Consider the following 17,867-nt stretch of genomic DNA (forward strand, 5'->3'; position numbering starts at 1 on the left):
TTTGCCACAAGTTATTCTCAGAAACACTGTTTAGAGCACTTACAATGCCAGCAAACGCTGTTTTGAACGCCTAAGTGCAAGACTTACTACTTGTTTGGAAATGCATGTGTAACATTACAAACACGATAAAACAGCTTGTGATTACATCAAAGCACTGTTTTCATTCAAAATATGAGTTTTCTTTTCATTCTTCAAAAGTTGCACTTTTGCCCCATGTTATGCTCAGAAACACTGTTTAGAGCGCTTACAACGCCAGCAAACGCTGTTTTGAACGCCTAAATGCAAGACTTACTACTTGCTTGGAAATGCATGTGTAACATTACAAACATGATAAAACAGCTTGTTATTACATCAAAACACTGTTTTCATTCAAAATATGAGTTTTCTTTTCATTCTTCAAAAGTTGCACTTTTGCCCCATGTTATGCTCAGAAACACTGTTTAGAGCGCTTACAACGCCAGCAAACGCTGTTTTGAACGCCTAAATGCAAGACTTACTACTTGTTTGGAAATGCATGTGTAACATTACAAACATGATAAAACAGCTTGTTATTACATCAAAACACTGTTTTCATTCAAAATATGAGTTTTCTTTTCATTCTTCAAAAGTTGCACATTTGCCACAAGTTATGCTCAGAAACACTGTTTAGAGCGCTTACAACGCCAGCAAACGCTGTTTTGAACACCTAAATGCAAGACTTACTACTTGTTTGGAAATGCATGTGTAACATTACAAACACGATAAAACAGCTTGTTATTACATCAAAACACTGTTTTCATTCAAAATATGAGTTTTCTTTTCATTCTTCAAAAGTTGCACATTTGCCACAAGTTATGCTCAGAAACACTGTTTAGAGCGCTTACAATGCCAGCAAACGCTGTTTTGAATGCCTATATGCAAGACTTACTACTTGTTTGGAAATACATGTGTAACATTACAAACATGATAAAACAGCTTGTTATTACATCAAAACACTGTTTTCATTCAAAATATGAGTTTTCTTTTCATTCTTCTAAAGTTGCACTTTTGCCACAAGTTATGCTCAGAAACACTGTTTAGAGCGCTTACAACGCCAGCAAACGCTGTTTTGAACACCTAAATGCAAGACTTACTACTTGTTTGGAAATGCATGTGTAACATTACAAACACGATAAAACAGCTTGTTATTACATCAAAACACTGTTTTCATTCAAAATATGAGTTTTCTTTTCATTCTTCAAAAGTTGCACTTTTGCCCCATGTTATGCTCAGAAACACTGTTTAGAGCGCTTACAACGCCAGCAAACGCTGTTTTGAACACCTTAAAGCAAGACTTACTACTTGTTTGGAAATGCATGTGTAACATTACAAACATGATAAAACAGCTTGTTATCACATCCAAACACTGTTTTGGAACAAAATATGAGTTTTCTTTTCATTCTTCAAAAGTTGCACTTTTGCCCCATGTTATGCTCAGAAACACTGTTTAGAGCGCTTACAACGCCAGCAAACGCTGTTTTGAACGCCTAAATGCAAGACTTACTACTTGTTTGGAAATGCATGTGTAACATTACAAACATGATAAAACAGCTTGTTATTACATCAAAACACTGTTTTCATTCAAAATATGAGTTTTCTTTTCATTCTTCAAAAGTTGCACATTTGCCATAAGTTATGCTCAGAAACACTGTTTAGAGCACTTACAACGCCAGCAAACGCTGTTTTGAACGCCTAAATGCAAGACTTACTACTTGTTTGGAAATGCATGTGTAACATTACAAACACGATAAAACAGCTTGTTATTACATCAAAACACTATTTTCATTCAAAATATGAGTTTTCTTTTCATTCTTCAAAAGTTGCACTTTTGCCCCATGTTCTGCTCAGAAACAATGTTTAGAGTGCTTACGACGCCAGCTAACACTGTTTTGAACGCCTAAATGCAAGATTTACTACTTGTTTGGAAATGCATGTGTAACATTACAAACATGATAAAACAGCTTGTTATTACATCAAAACACTGTTTTCATTCAAAATATGAGTTTTCTTTTCATTCTTCAAAAGTTGCACATTTGCCACAAGTTATGCTCAGAAACACTGTTTAGAGCGCTTACAATGCCAGCAAACGCTGTTTTGAAGGCCTAAATGCAAGACTTACTACTTGTTTGGAAATGCACGTGTAACATTGCAAACATGATAAAACAGCTTGGTATTACATCAAAACACTGTTTTCATTCAAAATATGAGTTTTCTTTTCATTCTTCAAAAGTTGCACTTTTGCCACAAGTTATGCTCAGAAACACTGTTTAGAGCGCTTACATTGCCAGCAAACGCTGTTTTGAACGCCTATATGCAAGACTTACCACTTGTTTGGAAATGCATGTGTAACATTACAAACATGATAAAACAGCTTGTTATTACATCAAAACACTGTTTTCATTCAAAATATGAGTTTTCTTTTCATTCTTCAAAAGTTGCACTTTTGCCCCATGTTATGCTCAGAAACACTGTTTAGAGCGCTTACAACGCCAGCTAATGCTGTTTTGAACGCCTATATGCAAGACTTACTACTTGTTTGGAAATACATGTGTAACATTACAAACATGATAAAACAGCTTGTTATTACATCAAAACACTGTTTTCATTCAAAATATGAGTTTTCTTTTCATTCTTCAAAAGTTGCACTTTTGCCACAAGTTATGCTCAGAAACACTGTTTAGAGCACTTACAACGCCAGCAAACGCTGTTTTGAACGCCTAAATGCAAGACTTACTACTTGTTTGGAAATGCATGTGTAACATTACAAACACGATAAAACAGCTTGTTATTACATCAAAACACTGTTTTCATTCAAAATATGAGTTTTCTTTTCATTCTTCAAAAGTTGCACATTTGCCACAAGTTATGCTCAGAAACACTGTTTAGAGCGCTTACAATGCCAGCATACGCTGTTTTGAACGCCTAAATGCAAGACTTACTACTTGTTTGGAAATGCACGTGTAACATTGCAAACATGATAAAACAGCTTGGTATTACATCAAAACACTGTTTTCATTCAAAATATGAGTTTTCTTTTCATTCTTCAAAAGTTGCACTTTTGCCACAAGTTATGCTCAGAAACACTGTTTAGAGCGCTTACAACGCCAGCAAACGTTGTTTTGAACACCTAAATGCAAGACTTACTACTTGTTTGGAAATGCATGTGTAACATTACAAACACGATAAAACAGCTTGTTATTACATCAAAACACTGTTTTCATTCAAAATATGAGTTTTCTTTTCATTCTTCAAAAGTTGCACTTTTGCCACAAGTTATGCTCAGAAACACTGTTTAGAGCGCTTACATTGCCAGCAAACGCTGTTTTGAACGCCTATATGCAAGACTTACTACTTGTTTGGAAATGCATGTGTAACATTACAAACATGATAAAACAGCTTGTTATTACATCAAAACACTGTTTTCATTCAAAATATGAGTTTTCTTTTCATTCTTCAAAAGTTGCACTTTTGCCCCATGTTATGCTCAGAAACACTGTTTAGAGCGCTTACAAAGCCAGCTAATGCTGTTTTGAACGCCTATATGCAAGACTTACTACTTGTTTGGAAATACATGTGTAACATTACAAACATGATAAAACAGCTTGTTATTACATCAAAACACTGTTTTCATTCAAAATATGAGTTTTCTTTTCATTCTTCAAAAGTTGCACTTTTGCCACAAGTTATTCTCAGAAACACTGTTTAGAGCACTTACAACGCCAGCAAACGCTGTTTTGAACGCCTAAATGCAAGACTTACTACTTGCTTGGAAATGCATGTGTAACATTACAAACATGATAAAACAGCTTGTTATTACATCAAAACACTGTTTTCATTCAAAATATGAGTTTTCTTTTCATTCTTCAAAAGTTGCACATTTGCCACAAGTTATGCTCAGAAACACTGTTTAGAGCGCTTACAATGCCAGCAAACTCTGTTTTGAACGCCTATATGCAAGACTTACTACTTGTTTGGAAATACATGTGTAACATTACAAACATGATAAAACAGCTTGTTATTACATCAAAACACTGTTTTCATTCAAAATATGAGTTTTCTTTTCATTCTTCTAAAGTTGCACTTTTGCCACAAGTTATGCTCAGAAACACTGTTTAGAGCGCTTACAACGCCAGCAAACGCTGTTTTGAACACCTAAATGCAAGACTTACTACTTGTTTGGAAATGCATGTGAAACATTACAAACACGATAAAACAGCTTGTTATTACATCAAAACACTGTTTTCATTCAAAATATGAGTTTTCTTTTCATTCTTCAAAAGTTGCACTTTTGCCCCATGTTATGCTCAGAAACACTGGTTAGAGCGCTTACAACGCCAGCAAACGCTGTTTTGAACGCCTAAGTGCAAGACTTACTACTTGTTTGGAAATGCACGTGTAACATTGCAAACATGATAAAACAGCTTGGTATTACATCAAAACACTGTTTTCATTCAAAATATGAGTTTTCTTTTCATTCTTCTAAAGTTGCACTTTTGCCACAAGTTATGCTCAGAAACACTGTTTAGAGCGCTTACAACGCCAGCAAACGCTGTTTTGAACACCTAAATGCAAGACTTACTACTTGTTTGGAAATGCATGTGTAACATTACAAACACGATAAAACAGCTTGTTATTACATCAAAACACTGTTTTCATTCAAAATATGAGTTTTCTTTTCATTCTTCAAAAGTTGCACTTTTGCCCCATGTTATGCTCAGAAACACTGTTTAGAGCGCTTACAACGCCAGCAAACGCTGTTTTGAACGCCTAAATGCAAGACTTACTACTTGTTTGGAAATGCATGTGTAACATTACAAACATGATAAAACAGCTTGTTATTACATCAAAACACTGTTTTCATTCAAAATATGAGTTTTCTTTTCATTCTTCAAAAGTTGCACATTTGCCACAAGTTATGCTCAGAAACACTGTTTAGAGCGCTTACAACGCCAGCAAACGCTGTTTTGAACACCTAAATGCAAGACTTACTACTTGTTTGGAAATGCATGTGTAACATTACAAACACGATAAAACAGCTTGTTATTACATCAAAACACTGTTTTCATTCAAAATATGAGTTTTCTTTTCATTCTTCAAAAGTTGCACATTTGCCACAAGTTATGCTCAGAAACACTGTTTAGAGCGCTTACAACGCCAGCAAACGCTGTTTTGAACACCTAAATGCAAGACTTACTACTTGTTTGGAAATGCATGTGTAACATTACAAACACGATAAAACAGCTTGTTATTACATCAAAACACTGTTTTCATTCAAAATATGAGTTTTCTTTTCATTCTTCAAAAGTTGCACTTTTGCCCCATGTTATGCTCAGAAACACTGTTTAGAGCGCTTACAACGCCAGCAAACGCTGTTTTGAACACCTTAAAGCAAGACTTACTACTTGTTTGGAAATGCATGTGTAACATTACAAACATGATAAAACAGCTTGTTATCACATCCAAACACTGTTTTGGAACAAAATATGAGTTTTCTTTTCATTCTTCAAAAGTTGCACTTTTGCCCCATGTTATGCTCAGAAACACTGTTTAGAGCGCTTACAACGCCAGCAAACGCTGTTTTGAACGCCTAAATGCAAGACTTACTACTTGTTTGGAAATGCATGTGTAACATTACAAACATGATAAAACAGCTTGTTATTACATCAAAACACTGTTTTCATTCAAAATATGAGTTTTCTTTTCATTCTTCAAAAGTTGCACATTTGCCATAAGTTATGCTCAGAAACACTGTTTAGAGCGCTTACAATGCCAGCAAACGCTGTTTTGAACGCCTATATGCAAGACTTACTACTTGTTTGGAAATACATGTGTAACATTACAAACATGATAAAACAGCTTGTTATTACATCAAAACACTGTTTTCATTCAAAATATGAGTTTTCTTTTCATTCTTCAAAAGTTGCACTTTTGCCCCATGTTATGCTCAGAAACACTGTTTAGAGCGCTTACAACACCAGCTAATGCTGTTTTGAACGCCTATATGCAAGACTTACTACTTGTTTGGAAATACATGTGTAACATTACAAACATGATAAAACAGCTTGTTATCACATCCAAACACTGTTTTGGAACAAAATATGAGTTTTCAGTTCATTCTTCAAAAGTTGCACTTTTGCTCCAAGTTATGCTCAGAAACACTGTTTAGAGCGTTTACAACACCAGCTAATGCTGTTTTGAACGCCTATATGCAAGACTTACTACTTGTTTGGAAATACATGTGTAACATTACAAACATGATAAAACAGCTTGTTATCACATCCAAACACTGTTTTGGAACAAAATATGAGTTTTCAGTTCATTCTTCAAAAGTTGCACTTTTGCCCCATGTTATGCTCAGAAACACTGTTTAGAGCGCTTACAACGCCAGCAAACGCTGTTTTGAACGCCTAAATGCAAGACTTACTACTTGTTTGGAAATGCATGTGTAACATTACAAACATGATAAAACAGCTTGTTATTACATCAAAACACTGTTTTCATTCAAAATATGAGTTTTCTTTTCATTCTTCAAAAGTTGCACATTTGCCATAAGTTATGCTCAGAAACACTGTTTAGAGCGCTTACAATGCCAGCAAACGCTGTTTTGAACGCCTATATGCAAGACTTACTACTTGTTTGGAAATACATGTGTAACATTACAAACATGATAAAACAGCTTGTTATTACATCAAAACACTGTTTTCATTCAAAATATGAGTTTTCTTTTCATTCTTCAAAAGTTGCACTTTTGCCCCATGTTATGCTCAGAAACACTGTTTAGAGCGCTTACAACACCAGCTAATGCTGTTTTGAACGCCTATATGCAAGACTTACTACTTGTTTGGAAATACATGTGTAACATTACAAACATGATAAAACAGCTTGTTATCACATCCAAACACTGTTTTGGAACAAAATATGAGTTTTCAGTTCATTCTTCAAAAGTTGCACTTTTGCTCCAAGTTATGCTCAGAAACACTGTTTAGAGCGTTTACAACACCAGCTAATGCTGTTTTGAACGCCTATATGCAAGACTTACTACTTGTTTGGAAATACATGTGTAACATTACAAACATGATAAAACAGCTTGTTATCACATCCAAACACTGTTTTGGAACAAAATATGAGTTTTCAGTTCATTCTTCAAAAGTTGCACTTTTGCTCCAAGTTATGCTCAGAAACACTGTTTAGAGCGTTTACAGCGCCAGCAAACGCTGTTCTGAACGCCTAAATGCAAGACTTACTACTTGTTTGGAAATGCATGTGTAACATTACAAACATGATAAAACAGCTTGTTATCACATCCAAACACTGTTTTCATTCAAAATATGAGTTTTCAGTTCATTCTTCAAAAGTTGCACTTTTGCTCCAAGTTATGCTCAGAAACACTGTTTAGAGCGTTTTTACAGCGCCAGCAAACGCTGTTTTGAACGCCTTAATACAAGACTTACTACTTGTTTGGAAATGCATGTGTAACATTACAAACATGATAAAACAGCTTGTTATCACATCCAAACACTGTTTTGGAACAAAATATGAGTTTTCTTTTCATTCTTCAAAAGTTGCACTTTTGCCCCATGTTATGCTCAGAAACACTGTTTAGAGCGCTTACAATGCCAGCAAACGCTGTTTTGAACGCCTATATGCAAGACTTACTACTTGTTTGGAAATACATGTGTAACATTACAAACATGATAAAACAGCTTGTTATTACATCAAAACACTGTTTTCATTCAAAATATGAGTTTTCTTTTCATTCTTCAAAAGTTGCACTTTTGCCACAAGTTATGCTCAGAAACACTGTTTAGAGCGCTTACAACGCCAGCAAACGTTGTTTTGAACACCTAAATGCAAGACTTACTACTTGTTTGGAAATGCATGTGTAACATTACAAACACGATAAAACAGCTTGTTATTACATCAAAACACTGTTTTCATTCAAAATATGAGTTTTCTTTTCATTCTTCAAAAGTTGCACTTTTGCCACAAGTTATGCTCAGAAACACTGTTTAGAGCGCTTACATTGCCAGCAAACGCTGTTTTGAACGCCTATATGCAAGACTTACTACTTGTTTGGAAATGCATGTGTAACATTACAAACATGATAAAACAGCTTGTTATTACATCAAAACACTGTTTTCATTCAAAATATGAGTTTTCTTTTCATTCTTCAAAAGTTGCACTTTTGCCCCATGTTATGCTCAGAAACACTGTTTAGAGCGCTTACAAAGCCAGCTAATGCTGTTTTGAACGCCTATATGCAAGACTTACTACTTGTTTGGAAATACATGTGTAACATTACAAACATGATAAAACAGCTTGTTATTACATCAAAACACTGTTTTCATTCAAAATATGAGTTTTCTTTTCATTCTTCAAAAGTTGCACTTTTGCCACAAGTTATTCTCAGAAACACTGTTTAGAGCACTTACAATGCCAGCAAACGCTGTTTTGAACGCCTAAGTGCAAGACTTACTACTTGTTTGGAAATGCATGTGTAACATTACAAACACGATAAAACAGCTTGTGATTACATCAAAGCACTGTTTTCATTCAAAATATGAGTTTTCTTTTCATTCTTCAAAAGTTGCACTTTTGCCCCATGTTATGCTCAGAAACACTGTTTAGAGCGCTTACAACGCCAGCAAACGCTGTTTTGAACGCCTAAATGCAAGACTTACTACTTGCTTGGAAATGCATGTGTAACATTACAAACATGATAAAACAGCTTGTTATTACATCAAAACACTGTTTTCATTCAAAATATGAGTTTTCTTTTCATTCTTCAAAAGTTGCACATTTGCCACAAGTTATGCTCAGAAACACTGTTTAGAGCGCTTACAATGCCAGCAAACTCTGTTTTGAACGCCTATATGCAAGACTTACTACTTGTTTGGAAATACATGTGTAACATTACAAACATGATAAAACAGCTTGTTATTACATCAAAACACTGTTTTCATTCAAAATATGAGTTTTCTTTTCATTCTTCTAAAGTTGCACTTTTGCCACAAGTTATGCTCAGAAACACTGTTTAGAGCGCTTACAACACCAGCAAACGCTGTTTTGAACACCTAAATGCAAGACTTACTACTTGTTTGGAAATGCATGTGAAACATTACAAACACGATAAAACAGCTTGTTATTACATCAAAACACTGTTTTCATTCAAAATATGAGTTTTCTTTTCATTCTTCAAAAGTTGCACTTTTGCCCCATGTTATGCTCAGAAACACTGGTTAGAGCGCTTACAACGCCAGCAAACGCTGTTTTGAACGCCTAAGTGCAAGACTTACTACTTGTTTGGAAATGCACGTGTAACATTGCAAACATGATAAAACAGCTTGGTATTACATCAAAACACTGTTTTCATTCAAAATATGAGTTTTCTTTTCATTCTTCTAAAGTTGCACTTTTGCCACAAGTTATGCTCAGAAACACTGTTTAGAGCGCTTACAACGCCAGCAAACGCTGTTTTGAACACCTAAATGCAAGACTTACTACTTGTTTGGAAATGCATGTGTAACATTACAAACACGATAAAACAGCTTGTTATTACATCAAAACACTGTTTTCATTCAAAATATGAGTTTTCTTTTCATTCTTCAAAAGTTGCACTTTTGCCCCATGTTATGCTCAGAAACACTGTTTAGAGCGCTTACAACGCCAGCAAACGCTGTTTTGAACGCCTAAATGCAAGACTTACTACTTGTTTGGAAATGCATGTGTAACATTACAAACATGATAAAACAGCTTGTTATTACATCAAAACACTGTTTTCATTCAAAATATGAGTTTTCTTTTCATTCTTCAAAAGTTGCACATTTGCCACAAGTTATGCTCAGAAACACTGTTTAGAGCGCTTACAACGCCAGCAAACGCTGTTTTGAACACCTAAATGCAAGACTTACTACTTGTTTGGAAATACATGTGTAACATTACAAACATGATAAAACAGCTTGTTATCACATCCAAACACTGTTTTGGAACAAAATATGAGTTTTCAGTTCATTCTTCAAAAGTTGCACTTTTGCTCCAAGTTATGCTCAGAAACACTGTTTAGAGCGTTTACAGCGCCAGCAAACGCTGTTCTGAACGCCTAAATGCAAGACTTACTACTTGTTTGGAAATGCATGTGTAACATTACAAACATGATAAAACAGCTTGTTATCACATCCAAACACTGTTTTCATTCAAAATATGAGTTTTCAGTTCATTCTTCAAAAGTTGCACTTTTGCTCCAAGTTATGCTCAGAAACACTGTTTAGAGCGTTTTTACAGCGCCAGCAAACGCTGTTTTGAACGCCTTAATACAAGACTTACTACTTGTTTGGAAATGCATGTGTAACATTACAAACATGATAAAACAGCTTGTTATCACATCCAAACACTGTTTTGGAACAAAATATGAGTTTTCTTTTCATTCTTCAAAAGTTGCACTTTTGCCCCATGTTATGCTCAGAAACACTGTTTAGAGCGCTTACAATGCCAGCAAACGCTGTTTTGAACGCCTATATGCAAGACTTACTACTTGTTTGGAAATACATGTGTAACATTACAAACATGATAAAACAGCTTGTTATTACATCAAAACACTGTTTTCATTCAAAATATGAGTTTTCTTTTCATTCTTCAAAAGTTGCACTTTTGCCACAAGTTATGCTCAGAAACACTGTTTAGAGCGCTTACAACGCCAGCAAACGTTGTTTTGAACACCTAAATGCAAGACTTACTACTTGTTTGGAAATGCATGTGTAACATTACAAACACGATAAAACAGCTTGTTATTACATCAAAACACTGTTTTCATTCAAAATATGAGTTTTCTTTTCATTCTTCAAAAGTTGCACTTTTGCCACAAGTTATGCTCAGAAACACTGTTTAGAGCGCTTACATTGCCAGCAAACGCTGTTTTGAACGCCTATATGCAAGACTTACTACTTGTTTGGAAATGCATGTGTAACATTACAAACATGATAAAACAGCTTGTTATTACATCAAAACACTGTTTTCATTCAAAATATGAGTTTTCTTTTCATTCTTCAAAAGTTGCACTTTTGCCCCATGTTATGCTCAGAAACACTGTTTAGAGCGCTTACAAAGCCAGCTAATGCTGTTTTGAACGCCTATATGCAAGACTTACTACTTGTTTGGAAATACATGTGTAACATTACAAACATGATAAAACAGCTTGTTATTACATCAAAACACTGTTTTCATTCAAAATATGAGTTTTCTTTTCATTCTTCAAAAGTTGCACTTTTGCCACAAGTTATTCTCAGAAACACTGTTTAGAGCACTTACAATGCCAGCAAACGCTGTTTTGAACGCCTAAGTGCAAGACTTACTACTTGTTTGGAAATGCATGTGTAACATTACAAACACGATAAAACAGCTTGTGATTACATCAAAGCACTGTTTTCATTCAAAATATGAGTTTTCTTTTCATTCTTCAAAAGTTGCACTTTTGCCCCATGTTATGCTCAGAAACACTGTTTAGAGCGCTTACAACGCCAGCAAACGCTGTTTTGAACGCCTAAATGCAAGACTTACTACTTGCTTGGAAATGCATGTGTAACATTACAAACATGATAAAACAGCTTGTTATTACATCAAAACACTGTTTTCATTCAAAATATGAGTTTTCTTTTCATTCTTCAAAAGTTGCACATTTGCCACAAGTTATGCTCAGAAACACTGTTTAGAGCGCTTACAATGCCAGCAAACTCTGTTTTGAACGCCTATATGCAAGACTTACTACTTGTTTGGAAATACATGTGTAACATTACAAACATGATAAAACAGCTTGTTATTACATCAAAACACTGTTTTCATTCAAAATATGAGTTTTCTTTTCATTCTTCTAAAGTTGCACTTTTGCCACAAGTTATGCTCAGAAACACTGTTTAGAGCGCTTACAACACCAGCAAACGCTGTTTTGAACACCTAAATGCAAGACTTACTACTTGTTTGGAAATGCATGTGAAACATTACAAACACGATAAAACAGCTTGTTATTACATCAAAACACTGTTTTCATTCAAAATATGAGTTTTCTTTTCATTCTTCAAAAGTTGCACTTTTGCCCCATGTTATGCTCAGAAACACTGGTTAGAGCGCTTACAACGCCAGCAAACGCTGTTCTGAACGCCTAAGTGCAAGACTTACTACTTGTTTGGAAATGCACGTGTAACATTGCAAACATGATAAAACAGCTTGGTATTACATCAAAACACTGTTTTCATTCAAAATATGAGTTTTCTTTTCATTCTTCTAAAGTTGCACTTTTGCCACAAGTTATGCTCAGAAACACTGTTTAGAGCGCTTACAACGCCAGCAAACGCTGTTTTGAACACCTAAATGCAAGACTTACTACTTGTTTGGAAATGCATGTGTAACATTACAAACACGATAAAACAGCTTGTTATTACATCAAAACACTGTTTTCATTCAAAATATGAGTTTTCTTTTCATTCTTCAAAAGTTGCACTTTTGCCCCATGTTATGCTCAGAAACACTGTTTAGAGCGCTTACAACGCCAGCAAACGCTGTTTTGAACGCCTAAATGCAAGACTTACTACTTGTTTGGAAATGCATGTGTAACATTACAAACATGATAAAACAGCTTGTTATTACATCAAAACACTGTTTTCATTCAAAATATGAGTTTTCTTTTCATTCTTCAAAAGTTGCACATTTGCCACAAGTTATGCTCAGAAACACTGTTTAGAGCGCTTACAACGCCAGCAAACGCTGTTTTGAACACCTAAATGCAAGACTTACTACTTGTTTGGAAATGCATGTGTAACATTACAAACACGATAAAACAGCTTGTTATTACATCAAAACACTGTTTTCATTCAAAATATGAGTTTTCTTTTCATTCTTCAAAAGTTGCACATTTGCCACAAGTTATGCTCAGAAACACTGTTTAGAGCGCTTACAATGCCAGCAAACGCTGTTTTGAATGCCTATATGCAAGACTTACTACTTGTTTGGAAATACATGTGTAACATTACAAACATGATAAAACAGCTTGTTATTACATCAAAACACTGTTTTCATTCAAAATATGAGTTTTCTTTTCATTCTTCTAAAGTTGCACTTTTGCCACAAGTTATGCTCAGAAACACTGTTTAGAGCGCTTACAACGCCAGCAAACGCTGTTTTGAACACCTAAATGCAAGACTTACTACTTGTTTGGAAATGCATGTGTAACATTACAAACACGATAAAACAGCTTGTTATTACATCAAAACACTGTTTTCATTCAAAATATGAGTTTTCTTTTCATTCTTCAAAAGTTGCACTTTTGCCCCATGTTATGCTCAGAAACACTGTTTAGAGCGCTTACAACGCCAGCAAACGCTGTTTTGAACACCTTAAAGCAAGACTTACTACTTGTTTGGAAATGCATGTGTAACATTACAAACATGATAAAACAGCTTGTTATCACATCCAAACACTGTTTTGGAACAAAATATGAGTTTTCTTTTCATTCTTCAAAAGTTGCACTTTTGCCCCATGTTATGCTGAGAAACACTGTTTAGAGCGCTTACAACGCCAGCAAACGCTGTTTTGAACGCCTAAATGCAAGACTTACTACTTGTTTGGAAATGCATGTGTAACATTACAAACATGATAAAACAGCTTGTTATTACATCAAAACACTGTTTTCATTCAAAATATGAGTTTTCTTTTCATTCTTCAAAAGTTGCACATTTGCCATAAGTTATGCTCAGAAACACTGTTTAGAGCGCTTACAATGCCAGCAAACGCTGTTTTGAACGCCTATATGCAAGACTTACTACTTGTTTGGAAATACATGTGTAACATTACAAACATGATAAAACAGCTTGTTATTACATCAAAACACTGTTTTCATTCAAAATATGAGTTTTCTTTTCATTCTTCAAAAGTTGCACTTTTGCCCCATGTTATGCTCAGAAACACTGTTTAGAGCGCTTACAACACCAGCTAATGCTGTTTTGAACGCCTATATGCAAGACTTACTACTTGTTTGGAAATACATGTGTAACATTACAAACATGATAAAACAGCTTGTTATCACATCCAAACACTGTTTTGGAACAAAATATGAGTTTTCAGTTCATTCTTCAAAAGTTGCACTTTTGCTCCAAGTTATGCTCAGAAACACTGTTTAGAGCGTTTACAGCGCCAGCAAACGCTGTTCTGAACGCCTAAATGCAAGACTTACTACTTGTTTGGAAATGCATGTGTAACATTACAAACATGATAAAACAGCTTGTTATCACATCCAAACACTGTTTTCATTCAAAATATGAGTTTTCAGTTCATTCTTCAAAAGTTGCACTTTTGCTCCAAGTTATGCTCAGAAACACTGTTTAGAGCGTTTTTACAGCGCCAGCAAACGCTGTTTTGAACGCCTTAATACAAGACTTACTACTTGTTTGGAAATGCATGTGTAACATTACAAACATGATAAAACAGCTTGTTATCACATCCAAACACTGTTTTGGAACAAAATATGAGTTTTCTTTTCATTCTTCAAAAGTTGCACTTTTGCCCCATGTTATGCTCAGAAACACTGTTTAGAGCGCTTACAATGCCAGCAAACGCTGTTTTGAACGCCTATATGCAAGACTTACTACTTGTTTGGAAATACATGTGTAACATTACAAACATGATAAAACAGCTTGTTATTACATCAAAACACTGTTTTCATTCAAAATATGAGTTTTCTTTTCATTCTTCTAAAGTTGCACTTTTGCCACAAGTTATGCTCAGAAACACTGTTTAGAGCGCTTACAACGCCAGCAAACGCTGTTTTGAACACCTAAATGCAAGACTTACTACTTGTTTGGAAATGCATGTGTAACATTACAAACACGATAAAACAGCTTGTTATTACATCAAAACACTGTTTTCATTCAAAATATGAGTTTTCTTTTCATTCTTCAAAAGTTGCACTTTTGCCCCATGTTATGCTCAGAAACACTGTTTAGAGCGCTTACAACGCCAGCAAACGCTGTTTTGAACACCTTAAAGCAAGACTTACTACTTGTTTGGAAATGCATGTGTAACATTACAAACATGATAAAACAGCTTGTTATCACATCCAAACACTGTTTTGGAACAAAATATGAGTTTTCTTTTCATTCTTCAAAAGTTGCACTTTTGCCCCATGTTCTGCTCAGAAACACTGTTTAGAGCGCTTACAACGCCAGCAAACGCTGTTTTGAACGCCTAAATGCAAGACTTACTACTTGTTTGGAAATGCATGTGTAACATTACAAACATGATAAAACAGCTTGTTATTACATCAAAACACTGTTTTCATTCAAAATATGAGTTTTCTTTTCATTCTTCAAAAGTTGCACATTTGCCATAAGTTATGCTCAGAAACACTGTTTAGAGCGCTTACAATGCCAGCAAACGCTGTTTTGAACGCCTATATGCAAGACTTACTACTTGTTTGGAAATACATGTGTAACATTACAAACATGATAAAACAGCTTGTTATTACATCAAAACACTGTTTTCATTCAAAATATGAGTTTTCTTTTCATTCTTCAAAAGTTGCACTTTTGCCCCATGTTATGCTCAGAAACACTGTTTAGAGCGCTTACAACACCAGCTAATGCTGTTTTGAACGCCTATATGCAAGACTTACTACTTGTTTGGAAATACATGTGTAACATTACAAACATGATAAAACAGCTTGTTATCACATCCAAACACTGTTTTGGAACAAAATATGAGTTTTCAGTTCATTCTTCAAAAGTTGCACTTTTGCTCCAAGTTATGCTCAGAAACACTGTTTAGAGCGTTTACAACACCAGCTAATGCTGTTTTGAACGCCTATATGCAAGACTTACTACTTGTTTGGAAATACATGTGTAACATTACAAACATGATAAAACAGCTTGTTATCACATCCAAACACTGTTTTGGAACAAAATATGAGTTTTTTTTTTCATTCTTCAAAAGTTGCACTTTTGCCCCATGTTATGCTCAGAAACACTGTTTAGAGCGCTTACAATGCCAGCAAACGCTGTTTTGAACGCCTAAATGCAAGACTTACTACTTGTTTGGAAATGCATGTGTAACATGACAAACATGATAAAACAGCTTGTTATCACATCCAAATACTGTTTTCATTCAAAATATGAGTTTTCAGTTCATTCTTCAAAAGTTGCACTTTTGCTCCAAGTTATGCTCAGAAACACTGTTTAGAGCGTTTTTACAGCGCCAGCAAACGCTGTTTTGAACGCCTTAATACAAGACTTACTACTTGTTTGGAAATGCATGTGTAACATTACAAACATGATAAAACAGCTTGTTATCACATCCAAACACTGTTTTGGAACAAAATATGAGTTTTTTTTTCATTCTTCAAAAGTTGCACTTTTGCCCCATGTTATGCTCAGAAACACTGTTTAGAGCGCTTACAATGCCAGCAAACGCTGTTTTGAACGCCTATATGCAAGACTTACTACTTGTTTGGAAATACATGTGTAACATTACAAACATGATAAAACAGCTTGTTATTACATCAAAACACTGTTTTCATTCAAAATATGAGTTTTCTTTTCATTCTTCTAAAGTTGCACTTTTGCCACAAGTTATGCTCAGAAACACTGTTTAGAGCGCTTACAACGCCAGCAAACGCTGTTTTGAACACCTAAATGCAAGACTTACTACTTGTTTGGAAATGCATGTGAAACATTACAAACACGATAAAACAGCTTGTTATTACATCAAAACACTGTTTTCATTCAAAATATGAGTTTTCTTTTCATTCTTCAAAAGTTGCACTTTTGCCCCATGTTATGCTCAGAAACACTGGTTAGAGCGCTTACAACGCCAGCAAACGCTGTTTTGAACGCCTAAGTGCAAGACTTACTACTTGTTTGGAAATGCACGTGTAACATTGCAAACATGATAAAACAGCTTGGTATTACATCAAAACACTGTTTTCATTCAAAATATGAGTTTTCTTTTCATTCTTCTAAAGTTGCACTTTTGCCACAAGTTATGCTCAGAAACACTGTTTAGAGCGCTTACAACGCCAGCAAACGCTGTTTTGAACACCTAAATGCAAGACTTACTACTTGTTTGGAAATGCATGTGTAACATTACAAACACGATAAAACAGCTTGTTATTACATCAAAACACTGTTTTCATTCAAAATATGAGTTTTCTTTTCATTCTTCAAAAGTTGCACTTTTGCCCCATGTTATGCTCAGAAACACTGTTTAGAGCGCTTACAACGCCAGCAAACGCTGTTTTGAACGCCTAAATGCAAGACTTACTACTTGTTTGGAAATGCATGTGTAACATTACAAACATGATAAAACAGCTTGTTATTACATCAAAACACTGTTTTCATTCAAAATATGAGTTTTCTTTTCATTCTTCAAAAGTTGCACATTTGCCACAAGTTATGCTCAGAAACACTGTTTAGAGCGCTTACAACGCCAGCAAACGCTGTTTTGAACACCTAAATGCAAGACTTACTACTTGTTTGGAAATGCATGTGTAACATTACAAACACGATAAAACAGCTTGTTATTACATCAAAACACTGTTTTCATTCAAAATATGAGTTTTCTTTTCATTCTTCAAAAGTTGCACATTTGCCACAAGTTATGCTCAGAAACACTGTTTAGAGCGCTTACAATGCCAGCAAACGCTGTTTTGAATGCCTATATGCAAGACTTACTACTTGTTTGGAAATACATGTGTAACATTACAAACATGATAAAACAGCTTGTTATTACATCAAAACACTGTTTTCATTCAAAATATGAGTTTTCTTTTCATTCTTCTAAAGTTGCACTTTTGCCACAAGTTATGCTCAGAA

The sequence above is a fragment of the Brachyhypopomus gauderio genome, unplaced genomic scaffold (genome assembly GCF_052324685.1).
Source record: "Brachyhypopomus gauderio isolate BG-103 unplaced genomic scaffold, BGAUD_0.2 sc56, whole genome shotgun sequence".
NCBI lineage: Eukaryota > Metazoa > Chordata > Actinopteri > Gymnotiformes > Hypopomidae > Brachyhypopomus > Brachyhypopomus gauderio.